The 14,094-nt window shown below is 37.2% G+C and overlaps 1 long non-coding RNA gene across 1 annotated transcript; it reads left to right on the forward strand.

Moving 5' to 3' along the window:
• The first annotated feature begins 397 nt into the window (after positions 1-397).
• LOC104680714 lies at positions 398-2,767 on the forward strand. Its single transcript, XR_750493.2, has 2 exons — positions 398-598; positions 2,129-2,767. It is a non-coding gene; the product is annotated as an uncharacterized LOC104680714 (long non-coding RNA).
• Positions 2,768-14,094: the final 11,327 nt, after the last annotated feature.

The following is a 14,094-nucleotide window of genomic DNA, read 5'->3' on the forward strand; positions in this document are numbered from 1 at the left end:
TGATACTCAAAGTAAATGCTCAATGAAACAGGTCAGATTTTGGATTTTCAGATTAAGGATGTTTAACTGGTAAGTATAATGCAAATATTTCAAAATCTGAAAAAACATCTGAAATCTGAAACACTTCTGGTTCCAAACATTTAGGGTAAGGGACATTCAGCCTGTATCCTATTTTGACATAAACTAATATGTTTTTCTGGCATTTTAAAGATAGCAACACATCTTTGAACATCCTTCCATTGAGGAACGGATCAGTTTTTCATCCCCTTGAATCTAGGCTGACCTGTGACTGTTTTGTTGAAGATATTACAGAGGAAATGATGCCATACCAGTTCAGGACTTACCCTTTAAAAGGATTGGCAGCTTTCAGCTCAGTCGCTTGGAGCCCTGAACTGTTTTAGAAGAAGGCTGACTATTCCTATGTGAGAGACCACATAGAAACTAAAAATACTTGGAAGAGGACAGGGGCTTAGTTGAGCCCAACCTTCCAGCCAGCTCCAGCAGGGTGGCAAGTATGAGAGTGAGGATATCTTGGAGCCTCAACAACTTGTGCTATCCAATAGCCTTAGGCCACATGTGACTACAGAGCACTCAAAATGTGAGTAGTTTAAATTGAGATGTGCTGTAAGAGTAAAATAGATACTGGATTTCTTTTTTTTTCTTTTTCTTTTTTTTCTTTCTTTGAAATGGAGTTTTGCTCTTGTTGCCCAGGTTGGAGTGCAATGGCATCATCTCAGCTCACTACAACCTCTGCCTTCCAGGTTCAAGTGATTCTCCTGCCTCAACCTCCCAAGTAGCTGGGATTACAGGCATGTGCCACCACACCCAGCCAATTTTGTATTTTTAGTAGAGACGGGGTTTCTCCGTGTTGGTCAGGCTGGTCTTGAACTCCGGACCTCAAGTGATCCGCCCGCCTCGGTCTCCCAAAGTGCTGGGATTACAGCCACAGTGCCCGGCCACATATTAGATTTCTAAAAATATGTTTTAAAATCTCATTAAGAATTTTATATTATGTTTAAATAATATTTTAGATATACTGTATTAAACAAAATAGGCTATTAAAATAATTCCACTTACAATTTTTATATTTGGCTATTAGAAAATTTAAAATTACTCTTTCTCTCTCTATATATATGTTTGCATCATTGGACAGCACTTCTCTCAACCATCCCAAACATCAGCTAAAAACCCGATGATTACAGTTGATATTACTTGAGCCATTCAGCTGAGCTATTTCTGAATTTTTGACCCACATAACCTGTGAGATAAAATAAAACAGTATTGTTTTAAGCTATTAGGTTTTGGAGCAGTTTCTTACATAGAAATAGATAACTGAATGACATACGTAAAAATACTAAGTAATTCATAGAAATTATGTTCAACCTCTTAGAATTTAGAAGAAAGAAATGTGCTTGACCCAAGCAACATTTTCACAGCCATGGTTAATAAATTGCAACCTAATGCCTAACTTTTTCCTACCTATTTGTAGCAAATATGGAGTCTTAAATTTATTGATTTAAAAATTTGTCTTTGATAAAAAAAACTCTTTTTTTAACTACTGAAGAGAACACATAGGAAAAGAAAGAAAGTGTAGAAAATTAAAACCAGTATTTTAATTGGTTCTATTCATTTCATCAGGGAACAGAAACAGGAGATCCCAGTGCTTCATTATTGGTTACATTATTTGCATTAACATTTGCAATAACCAATTGAAATGTCAAAAATAATCTTTATCCAGGAGTCTTAAATCAGAAAAATGCAGATTAACTATTAGGAATACTATTTTCTCGTTAGGCAATACTGAGTAAACAACATAGCTTCTATGAATCCATTTTCTTATTCACATAAAATAAATGACAACATATTAATTACCTATTGAATTATTGTGAGGATTAGAAGAGCTAATATATGTAAAGTACTCATCTCAGGGCCTGGCACAGGGTAAATGCTCTGAAAGTGAGAGATTTAATAATAATGCATAGGGTAATTACATATGAAAGATTAAAATAGTAGAGTTGTCCTGTCTCAAAAAAATTACATACTTGGTTATGGCATAATTATTGTAACCCTAGTTGTTGTGCAAATGTTATAAACTTGGCTGCCTCTTACCTATCTCTTGATTACACAGCTGGAGCATCCTGCATGATTCTATAGCGCTCAACAGGTGTCTGCCAAGCAGACAGACTACAGACCCCTCGGGTCGCATGATGCTGAGCCTCCCCTTGGACACATGAAGATTAAGTTAGTCAAGCATGGAGATTCCTCCCTCTTCCTCACAAACCCCAGATGTTTGGCATCTTCCCAATATCCTAAGACCTCCTGGACTGGGAACAAAATGAGCGCAGTGAAAGAGGAAGCAGTTTTAGTGAAAGCACCACAGGGAACAAACCAATAAAAAAGCAGGGAACTCAGCACAAGCCTGATTTATGTCACTGTGTTTTCCTACTCTCAGCCCCATTCCCCCAAACTCCCAGCAAACACACAAGCACACACAGGTACACACATGCACATACACAACACACACACGCACACACACATGCCTTCTGCCAGCAGCTCTCTTTCTCACTCTCACTTTTCTTTTCAAATGCTGGCATTTGAAAAACTCCCCTATTTTGTTTCACCCTCCTTTTCTGCCTCCCTAAAGAGCTTCTGAAGAGGAGTTTTGATGGCGTGTCTAAGTGCTAATAGATTTGGCAGTGTGAAGCTGTTGCTTGAATCTCATTCCCTGAGGGTGCTTTTCTCTTTTTAACAGTTAAGAAAGAATTGATCTAGCCTCTGTTTTAGTCTCTGTTTCTAAACAGAAAGAAAGAAAGCAAAAGAAAGGAAGGAAGGAAGGAAAGAAGGAAGGGAGGAAGGGAGGGAGGGAGGGAGGGAAGGAAGGAGGGAGGGAGGCAGGGGCATACAACGTAAAAGCAAAAACATTTTTAAGACGATCCCTTTTTCAACAGCTGGGGGCAATCCAGTGTATTCAGTTGTGTTAGTTCTGTGTCGGTCAGTAGGAAAAACCATGCAGAAGTGATGATTTAGTTTTCTTGGTGGGAACACAGGGGAACCTAGCTGAAAACAATGGTTGTGGGGTCTTGAATGGACAGGCAAGTCCGGTAGTCAGAAGCAGATTTTGATTAGAAACAGAGGAATTTCTTCCAGGAAAATACATTGTGTCTTCATGACAAACCAAAAATAAACCAAATGTTCTGAAAACTGCCCTTTAAAAAGAAAGAACAGATTGTTCAATTCAAACACTTTCCTGAAGCAAATTGTTGCAGGCTGCACAGCCGCCTTCAGTACCAGCTACCCCTCGATCCTCCCCAGGGCCGATATGAGGGGTGCATGAGAGACATGTGCATGTGGAGGACTCCACCATGATGCCTGGCTCCCATTGGACTGTCCCAGAGCGGTGTGATGGCAGCTGGGGTTAGTGTTATCTGTCCTGAAAGGGCATTCAACTCAGTTGGCAGAGAACACTCACACACATGGGGAAGCTGAGCCATCAGTGCAAGAGTTAATGCCTGTTTGCAATAATACTAAGGATGTCGCATTCATATACACTCAATGAGCAATAAAGGAATCATAGCAATATGCTCTCACAGGAGATAATGGAGCCACAGGAGATAAAGGAGGATGTCCTGGAAGAGGGGGAACTTTTTTTAAGCCAAGGGAGAAAACCGCTGAAAATTAAATCTTTGCATGCAGCTGTGCAGATCTAAAATCTGTGCTTTTAAAAAGTATACTCTGTGGAGTAGCAGTCCACATCAAAAGGTCACAGTTTAAAAGTTTTGTATTGTGCTTGGGTTATCCCTTAAGATGTTATTTATAGCATCACAAAAGAACAAGAGTAAACTGCAATTTACTATTTTTGGAGCATTTTTTTTTTGTTAGGCATTTGAAGGATGAGATGCACAGTGCCTAAGAGTGTGTCACAGTAGCAATTTCCACTTTATGCAGAATTAATACTCAATTACTTATCTGCTTACCTGGACCTTGAATGAATAATAGATTCCTAATAAAGGGTTTTTGAGCAAACGGATAGATTGGATGCATTTATGTTATAGCAGCCATAACAGCAAAAGAAAATCAAACACTTACAAAACAGGAGTCAATCAAGTTTTAACTAGAGGAGCCACCAAAGTATCATACAGTGGAGGAAAAACTCAAATGCTCTGCGCCAAGCTCCTGTCATGCCAATTGTACGTGTTTGTGTGTATGTAGGGTAGCTAGAGTTGGATGTGTGATCATCCCTAAAATTCATTTGGTGAAGAAAAATACATTTTATTTGAAATCATTGTCTATTTTTTATTCCTGCCAATATTTTGTATAACATAGAAGTCTGCCCCAGACTGTACACAAATAATGATGAAGGTCACAGGTCTAAATATACTATCTTGGTTCAATAGTGAAAAGAGAATTTTTTCCTAGTGAGATTATTTTTTTCTTTATGAACTTTGTATTAATTTAGGACTTAGACCAATAATACATTGAATAGCAACTTTTTATATTCCTATAAATTGTGATATGCAGCTTCATAATACGTTGTAAATAACCAAGCATCACTCACTAGATGGGGGGAAATGCTTTTTATCATAACCACAAAAGACACATTATGTCTCTCTGAAGCCACGGAAATTTTCCAGCTGCTGAAAGCTGTTGGCACAATGCAATGCACCTTAGCAATGGAAGCATCCCCTCTCCCCTCTCCTACTTAGACCCAGCAAAGGCCATCTGCTCATTGTTCTTGTCTTTGGGGTTCTCCCTGTGACCTGCAAAGAAGGTTCTCCATCCACATATCAATCTCTCTCTAACCCTCATTTTCTGATTTCTCTGGTACAGTCAGAATTGTCCCCGGAGAGCTCTAACGCACTACATATCTGATGCTTAAAAAAGACCTCTTCATCACATGGCTTCAATAATGGTGGCCTAACGGGAGCCCAGGCACCCTGTCCCATGCTCAGGTGAGTTAGAGAATGCTCCTGCAAGAATACTCTACATGCTGGGTACACTTGGGAAGCTCAGGGCATAAACCTCAGAACAGCTCTAGACATCCTGGGAAAGGCTGAGAAGACACAAGCCAAAACAAGCATGAGGTCATCTTCAAATTTTTTTACTTCTAAAAGAGAAAGTATCTCTTTCCCTTTCTTTAAACATGCTATTACAGTGCTGTACTATTTGTTTTTTACCACACACACACAAATATTGCCCATATCTAAATATACATCTTGCCCAAACACACAATAAATGGAGCTAAAGTTTCTTTTTAGCAAATTACAGGCTCTAGCTATCTATGACTCAGTCCATGGAGATCAGGTTGCTGCGTCACGAGGCAGCTTTTTGCCCTTTGCATGCCATGTACTGGGTGGTATGTGCTGTGTGTACAAAAGGAGACTCTTTGATGCTACGAATACTGATCTCTGTGCTCTGGCATCAATGTCTCTCTCCCGGCCTTGGGAGAACTCCATGCCATATGGTGTGCTACTCCCCTGGGCTCTGAGCATAGGGCTATAGTTATTACAAGGGAAAAACATTAACAAGCATTGCAAGGTGATGACAAGGTTACAGAAGGCAGAGGGTCTTGAATGTGGTGGTGACAGATGGTTGTCTAAAGACCCCTGAAGGAATCAGAGAATATCCGTAGACCCTTGGCTCCCTAAAGTCTTCCCTTGAGGGTCTTTGTGGAGATCTGTTTTTCTCACTCCTTCATTACCCACTTTTAATTTGACGTAATTTCTGCCAATTTCCTTTCCTAGCACTGCATCGTGCAATGCAGTAGCCATTAACCACATGTGGCTATTTCAATTTCAATGGAAATCAATTAAAAATAAATAAAATTTAACCAGCTCAACCACTCTAACCATATTTCAACTGTTTAATGGCTAATGCCGCTACTAACAACAGTATGGACAACAGAGATTAACACTATTCTAGAATAAAACTCCCCATTTCCACAGCTTCAGTCATGATCCATATTGGAATCACTGGGGACTCATGTCTTCTGGCATTCTTGATCTTCCATCTGTAGCCTCTATCTTTCTTCATTTTCACCCTTACCCTTCTCTTCACCCTATGTAGCTAGTCTAATCCATACACATTTTTCTCAAGTTTTGAATTGTTATTATTGAAAACATTTTCTTTTCAAAACACTGCAGTGCTACCCATGACTAAGTTTCTGAATGGTGATTCACAAGTGTTAGCTTTTGCTTCAAAGACCACAATATTGATTACTCAACAATTTAAGACATGCTTTTAAGGCAAAAGTATGATCATAATTCTTCAATATTTAATAATGGACTGGCTAGCTTTAGATTCAGCAATATTAAATTATCTAAGGTCAATGTCCCTTTAATTTCCTTTGAGAAGTGATTAAAGCTACCAGAATGTTACCATTCCAGGAAGGAGAAAATATATTCACTAATAATAGCTAATGTTTATCGAATGCAGAATCGATGTCAGGCATTGAGTAACCACTGAGTGCTCCACCAGATTGCCTCTTTTCAACCCACAGAGATCTTTTGATGTAGATGTTATTTCTATTTTACAACTCATCAAACTAATGCTCAGAAAAATTATATAACATTCTCAAAATAACAGAGCAAAGTGACAAAAACAGGATTTAAACTCACATCTTTCTCACTACGGAGTCCCAGTCCTTAAACTTGATGCAGTTTTCCCTCTTCAGTATGGTGTACTTTGATATTCCTAGCTTTTTTACTTATTATCTCCTTTGCTTCTCCAAGAAGTCTTATGAAGTAGTGTGGGCCTCATATTAGTGCCTGATACACAGTATCTGATGAGTAAAGCAGTGTGTCAATTTTCTTTTCCCAACTTGCAAATGACCAAACTGAAACTTAGAGAAGTTAAAGGTATAGGGACACAGAGACAATAAGATGTAGTGCTGAAAATTGCACCTGTATCTCCTGATTTCACTAGTGCTAAATTACTCTCAATCATAAATAAATAATTTCATTACTCTCAATCATAAATATATAATAGATGTTATCTCAGGAATTTCCTCCTACTGTCAATAAGGATTTCTAGTTCCAGAAAAGATGGTAAGCTTGCACACACTGCTGGCTTCTTCCCCTGAACCCACCCTGGAAAAGCCACAGAAGTGAAGAGGTTAAGTATTCTGAATATCACAGAACACTCATGAGAAACACTTGAGGAGGCACTGGAGCTGGCCCAGGACAAAACTACAAAAGCAAGAGACGCATGAGGTCTGGTCACGTCTGGGAATCCTCTACTCTCTCCATCTCTCCATACACACATTGTCAATTACGAGTCTCAGAGAATAGCATCATGGTGAAGAGGGGCACATGGGAGAGTTAGTGAGGTTTGTCTGGAGCAGAGCCCAGGGAAGAAAATGAGTATTTGTGGGGCTCTGATGGCAAGACCAGAGGTTCCACTGTCCTGAGGCACCAAAGCTAAACCTCCTATGGAAGAGAACAAGCTGCGACTTCAGAGTGTTTTCCTTCTCCCAGACCCATATTGTGAGCCAGGAGTAACAAAGAATTCTAAGAGGAATAAAACTCAAAGGGAAACAAATGACAACATTGAGAAGCACCAGTTTTGTAAAGGGCAGGAAACTAAACAACCTAGCAGGAGTTACAGAATGAATTTACCAGATATAACAGGAGTTTCAAGTAAACATAAATAAATATCTTTGGGGATGTAAGAAAGGACACTAGAAGCAAGTGACAAGTGCACAAAAAACAGGGCATTCAACTGGGGGTATTAAGTGTGAAAATGTAACTGTTGAAGTAAATAATGCAAATGATGCATTGAGCAGCAGAATGTACAGAAAAAATAATATTTTACTTCCCTGGAGGGTACAGTTGAGGAACTCTCGGGGCAGGCAACATGGAAGGATTAAGTGACTTGAAACATGAGGGAAACGTCAGAAGACGGGAGGAGAGGAGTGGACACATTGATAGATATCTGATGGGAACTCCAGAAGAAAAGCATTAACAAGTTGGGTTCAGATATCTAAGAAATGTATACTTCAAATGTCCCAGACTCGAACAGGATCAATGAGAAACATCAGCTACTAGACACATTGGAGTAATATTTAGAAAATCAGTGACATAGATAATTCTAAATGTTTCTTGGGGAGAATAAGAGGTCACTTCAAAGGAACATCAGATTTCACAACTGCAACACTAACTGGAAGAAAACAAGGTTGTAATAATTTCAAAGGATTCAAGGCAAAGAACTAAGCTACTATCTAAATGTGAGGATAAAATAAAGATATTATCACACACACAGCCTCACACAGTTAATCATGCAAAGATTCTCTGAGAGCACTCTTGGCAAAGTTCTTCAGAAAGAAGAAGAAGCAATGTGAAACAAAATATAAGATGACTAGAAATTTAAGACTTTCATTATTGTTCAAATAGGCAATGATCAAAACATGTGTATATAAAATGCTAAAAATACTTTAACATGAACGCGGGAGAGACTACGAGAAAGATGCTATCAAGAATTTGCCTTAGTTGAGAGGAAAGCATAATTACTGAGAAGGGTTTGAACATGTCAAGAAAAATAAACAATGTGGCAGTGAGGTAATTACCATAATATTAATGAAATGTTAAAAAAACAATAAAACTATAGATTCAATTGAAGGTTAAAAACTGGAAGAAAGAGACGCTATGTTTTAAACAAAAATATAAAATGAAATAGTAGAAATTGTTTTTAAATGACAGCTATTACCAAAAAAAAAAAAAAAACAAAAACAAAACAAACAAACAAACAAAAAAAAAACTTAAAACCACAAACACAAAGATTCAGATTGAATACAAATGAAAAAAATCAAGATTTTATTTAATAGGAGCAAATTTAAACAAAAAGTCAGAAGCAGTTTAAAAATAACAGGGGAGAAAAACATAGCCATGAAATACGAACCCAAATATATCCAGTGAAAGAAATTTAACATAAGACAAAATAAGATTTAAAGCTTAAAAAAATCAGTAAAGAAAAACAAGACTGTTAAATGTTAGTAAAAGTCCAATCTATCAGAGTTTATGACCTTAAGACTCTATGCACTTACTGAAATATAGTTTCAACAATTGATAGAGTTACAGGGGAAATTTTAATGTATTTATAAAAGATGGGATTTTTAATAAATTCCTCTTGAAAAGTAATTGACCAATAGTAAAAATAATTTTAAAAGGCACAGAAGGGAACAAGTTAATGTACTTGAATTAACAGATAAAGAGAACATTTTACATCCTATAAACAGAGATTATATATTCTTCTTGGATGCAAAGAAAGCAATCACAAAAACCAAGTATGTACTAACCAAAAAGAAAACACAGTAAATTAAAAAGAATTAATAGCAAATAACTATGTCTTCTGATAATCCAGAAATAATAGAAATCATTAATAATGATAAGCTAAAAAGCTTACTATGTGCCTGAAATTCAAACACACATAAAAATCACAAAATCAAAAGTTAGAACAAACACTGAATTAATGAAGCATTATAATGAAAAAATTAAAAATATTTATCTCTGAATGATAATAAAATCACCGTAGGTCTATATGTGAAGAAATAGAGAATTATTTGAATGGAAATGTATAGCTTAACTTGGAAAACAAGAAAGAATGGCAGGAACAAAACTGGCCAGAAAAAGAGCAACTAAATAAAGCAAAACAAGGAAGAGAAAAAAAAAATACGGTCCAAAATTGAAAAAGAGAACAAAAATACAACAATAGATATAATTAACATAATACAAATGGGATTCTTTAAAAAGACTAATAATTTAGATACACTCTGTCCTCAAGAAAAGAATAAGAGAAGATACATAAAAACAAAATAATCACGTAAGGGGGTGTTTATATATGTTATAGACATCTTAAAATAGGGAAATAAATGAACCAGTAACCAGAAATGTAGGTCAAAAAGCTATCTATCATACTCTTACTCCCTCTCCCATTCTCAAACTAACTGCTAAAGGTAGATTTTTTTTTTTTTCATCTAAGTTGGACCAAACTTTCCAGGAACGACTCACCTTTACATTATAGTCATTCCATAAAATGGAAAAAGAGAAAGCTGCCAAACTCATTTGATGACACTATTACAATCTTGATGCCCAAACTATGTAAGAATAGTTTAAGAAAAAAAAAATTGTTGGACTATTGCACATAAATGCAAAGTTAAATAATAGACTGCACAAACTAATTATTTATGAAAATAAATACATCATGCTAACTTATATCTTATCCCAGGAGTTCAAGAATGATTTAACTACAACAAAAAGTCTTTTAAAGGAGGAAAACCACATGGTAATCCTAATAAATATAGAAAAAACACTCGAAATGCAAACTTATTTGGGACAAAATCTCTTAAACTCAGAATCTAAGAACTAAAAACCACATCAAAACCTCATTTTTAGTGAAGAAACCATAGAAACATTTTAAATAAGTTTCAGTGTAACTGGTGGTCAAAGATAAAAGATATATAAAAAATGGGCAGAATAAAGATTAGAAAAGAATAATAATAGAATAAAGATAATTGGCCAGGCACGGTGGCTCACGCCTGTAATCCCAGCACTTTGGGAGGCCGAGGCGGGTGGATCACGAGGTCAGGAGATCAAGACCATCCTGGCTAACACGGTGAAACCCCATCTCTACCAAAAAATTAGCCGGGTGTGGTGGCATGTGCCTGTAATCCCAGCTGCTTGGGAGGCTGAGGCAAGAGAATCACTTGAACCCAGGAGGCAGAGGTTGCAGTGAGCGGAGATCACACCACTGCACTCCAGACTGCGTGACAGAGCGAGACTCTGCCTCAAAAAAAAAAAAAGAAAGAAAGAAAATCATCATGGGTGCTGTGTGCAGGATCAATAGTATTTCTCCACAATCAGTAATAGTCAAATGGATCTTTACTGAGAAAAACTTTCAAATTCTATTGAAGAACATAACAGGAAAATCTGAACTAATAGAGTATATATGTGTTTCATGGATAAGATACTTGAAACTATAAAAGTTGTCAATTCCCCATAAATTATTTAATTGGATTAAATCAATTAGAATAAATATCACAGTGGAACTCTGCAGGGAACTTTTCTATTGATTCTAAAAAATACATGAAATAATAAATTTTCACAAATAATTAAGATCCTTTTTCAGAAATAAGAGTAACAAGGTTAGTTCAAGCATGGAAAGATGTAGAACAATGGAAGAAGATAGTGATTCCAGAAGCAGACTCAGAACTTGGTATACAGTAGATGTGTCACCATGAATCACTTGGGAAAGTATGGATTATTAAAAGTACAGTATTGACAACACTGGCTGATATATAGTATTACAGTTGATTCCTACCTCAGAAATCATCCCAAAAGAAACTTCAAATTCGTAAAATACCTGAATATGAAAGGTAAAAACATCTAAACACAACTGAACAATAAGAAGACAGGAAAAATATTTAAATTATTTTTAAATATCTGAAATATTTAACTTCTAATTTGAGAGATATTTCAAAATGACTTTTAAAAAGTTTATTTACGGATCTGTTCAAGGCTACAACATTTTCTTAGTTTAAGACTTTTGAAAACCACATTGAGTTTATTTAATCAGAGCATCTATCACGTCATAGGATCCATCATGACTGCTTTGTGCTGGTCGCCCAGAGCCTCAGAGGTGTATGGAGGTGAGAAGAGCTCTCTGCCCTCTTCCCTGCCCTCGTGCAGTTGAAGTGCTGCCCACAACCACCTCAGCAGCAGTTCTCTTGGGAAAATAATGGTAGGAATGTGTGAGGTGAGAGTCTGTCTCTGATTCTAAGTGAGTTTAGCATCTTATTATACATATATTAGCCTTTGTAGTTATCATATTGGCAAAATTTAGAGATTTGAATAATAGCAAGTGCTGGGTAGGATGTGTGGAAAGAAAATATTTAGGAATTGAAGGTGAAAGTATAAACTGGTATAGCTCAGCAAAAGAGAAATCTAAAAATACCTAGAGAAATTAAGTATGAATATAATCTAACAATTTCATCCCTAGGTCTAGTCTAGAGAGATTCTTATTCAAATCTACCATGAAACATACAGACTAATATCTGTAGCATTGGTAATGGTAGCAAGGAGTTGGAAGCAACATAGGTATTCATCAGTGGAGAAAAAGATAATTAGTGTAATATATACTGTCAATAGCATATTCTGCAAGAGTCAGAAATAATGAACTTATTATTTAACTTAAAGCAACATGGCTGGATCAGAAGCTTTTGAAATAGAAAAGAAAGGGGGTTAAAAGCAGGAATAGGTCCATGGCACAGCACAATTTATGTAATTTAAACACACACACAAATATCCTATTTTCATGGATATATCTACATGAATCTGCATAGATATATAGGAGATGGATTGGAGAGAGGCACCTTAAATATATAAGGGTGGAGAAAACCAAAATATAGACAAACAAAAGAAGTACCTGCAGAAACATATGACAAAGATCTATCATATGGTTAACTCCATTCCATGCCCCCAAGGTTAAAAAATAAACTCAGAAGACAGAACTACTAAATGTTGAAAAGCTTCCATCTTCAATATGGAACCAAGGCAGCATAGACTAGCAGGTAAAAGAAGGAAATGTGTATCCAGACTTCCTGGGGTCCAAGCCCAGCTCTGCAAGGGAGACGAGTGGCTTCATGCCTTGGTTCTATCATCTATGAAAAGATAGATGATAATAGCACCTATGACACAAGATTGCTGTGAGGATCAAATAAGTTCATATTTGCAAGACAGAGTAGTATCTGGCATAGAATGTTTGATTTTAAAATGCTTAATACATTTTATTACCTGTCTTAATTGAACCCCTGATAGTACTTCACAGTGTTGGAAGCAGACATATAAATACTTTCTAGAAATGGACTACATCTCAGAGCAACAAATAGCACACATATTGAAAGAATGATTAACATAATGGCCTTGCAAACTTATAGGATAATGGGACCTCCAAATTTGAGAAAGGAGTAGACAATGTGTTTCACTGAATCATCACGCTACATACTTTGGCCCTTTGTCTTTTTGACAGTTTCTAAGGGAAAATATGTTTAAAATATCACCAAAAGACTCACAAACTGAGGTGCTTATAACTTATTATACCTATTTCTAACAGAGCAAGTCTAATCTAAAAACTTAGTATTCAGTTCAGCATTTATCAATAATGGCCCTCAACTAATAATTTTTAGTTTGTGAGTGATTTTTAAAATAGCACTTGTCTCTCCACCTTGTATCATTACTGCCCCCAGTGCAAATGCATGCATGGACACCAGTGGTCTCACTCTCTGTCCCATCCCACCACCACCACGGGCACAAATGTGTGCATGTAGGTTGTATCCACTAACACTTCATCACTATGCTGACACCACTGCCAGTGCAAATGCATACACAGAGGCCAGTGGTCATGCCCCCTGCACTGTAAGACCACCACCACTTGTGTAAATGTGGCACAAAAGCCGGCAGTCACACACTTGCCAGTGCCCCACCACAGCCAAGAAGCATGCACCCCACCATGCTGCCACTGTTACTGGCATAAGCGAATTAGCACAGATCCCACTGCCACCGATCTGATGAAGTGCTTGAATAGGCACCACCCATTGGAGTGTTGTGGCCAGTAGTCAGGGAACACCTTGGACCCTCCAGTGCAGTAGGCTCCTGACCTTGAAGGGCCAGAAAACAAAGCTGGCGCCCAGTACCAGCACCCCTGAGTTACTAAACTGAGCCTTGGCCCCCTGAAATCTTCTAGAAGCCACACCAGTCAACTGAACCCACCTTACAATCAAAACCCAAGGGCATCAAAGAAGATAAAAGCAAAAAGCAAGCAAACAAACAAACAAAAACAAAAACATCCAAAGGACAGCAGCTTCAAAGAATGAGGAAACATCAGCCAACACAGATGAGAAAGAACCACCAGCACAAGAACTCTGGAAACTCAAAAGCTAGAATGTCTTCTTTCCTTCAAACAACTACACTAGTCCCTCAGCAAGAGTTCTTAACTGGGCTGAGATGGCTCATCACAACACGGATAGGAACAAAGATCTTAAAGATTCAAGAGAAGTTGAAACCCAATCCAAGGATTTTAAGGAATAAAATAAAATGATGCAAGAGA

This window comes from Rhinopithecus roxellana, chromosome 9, assembly GCF_007565055.1.
Source record: "Rhinopithecus roxellana isolate Shanxi Qingling chromosome 9, ASM756505v1, whole genome shotgun sequence".
Classification (NCBI taxonomy): Eukaryota; Metazoa; Chordata; class Mammalia; order Primates; family Cercopithecidae; genus Rhinopithecus; species Rhinopithecus roxellana.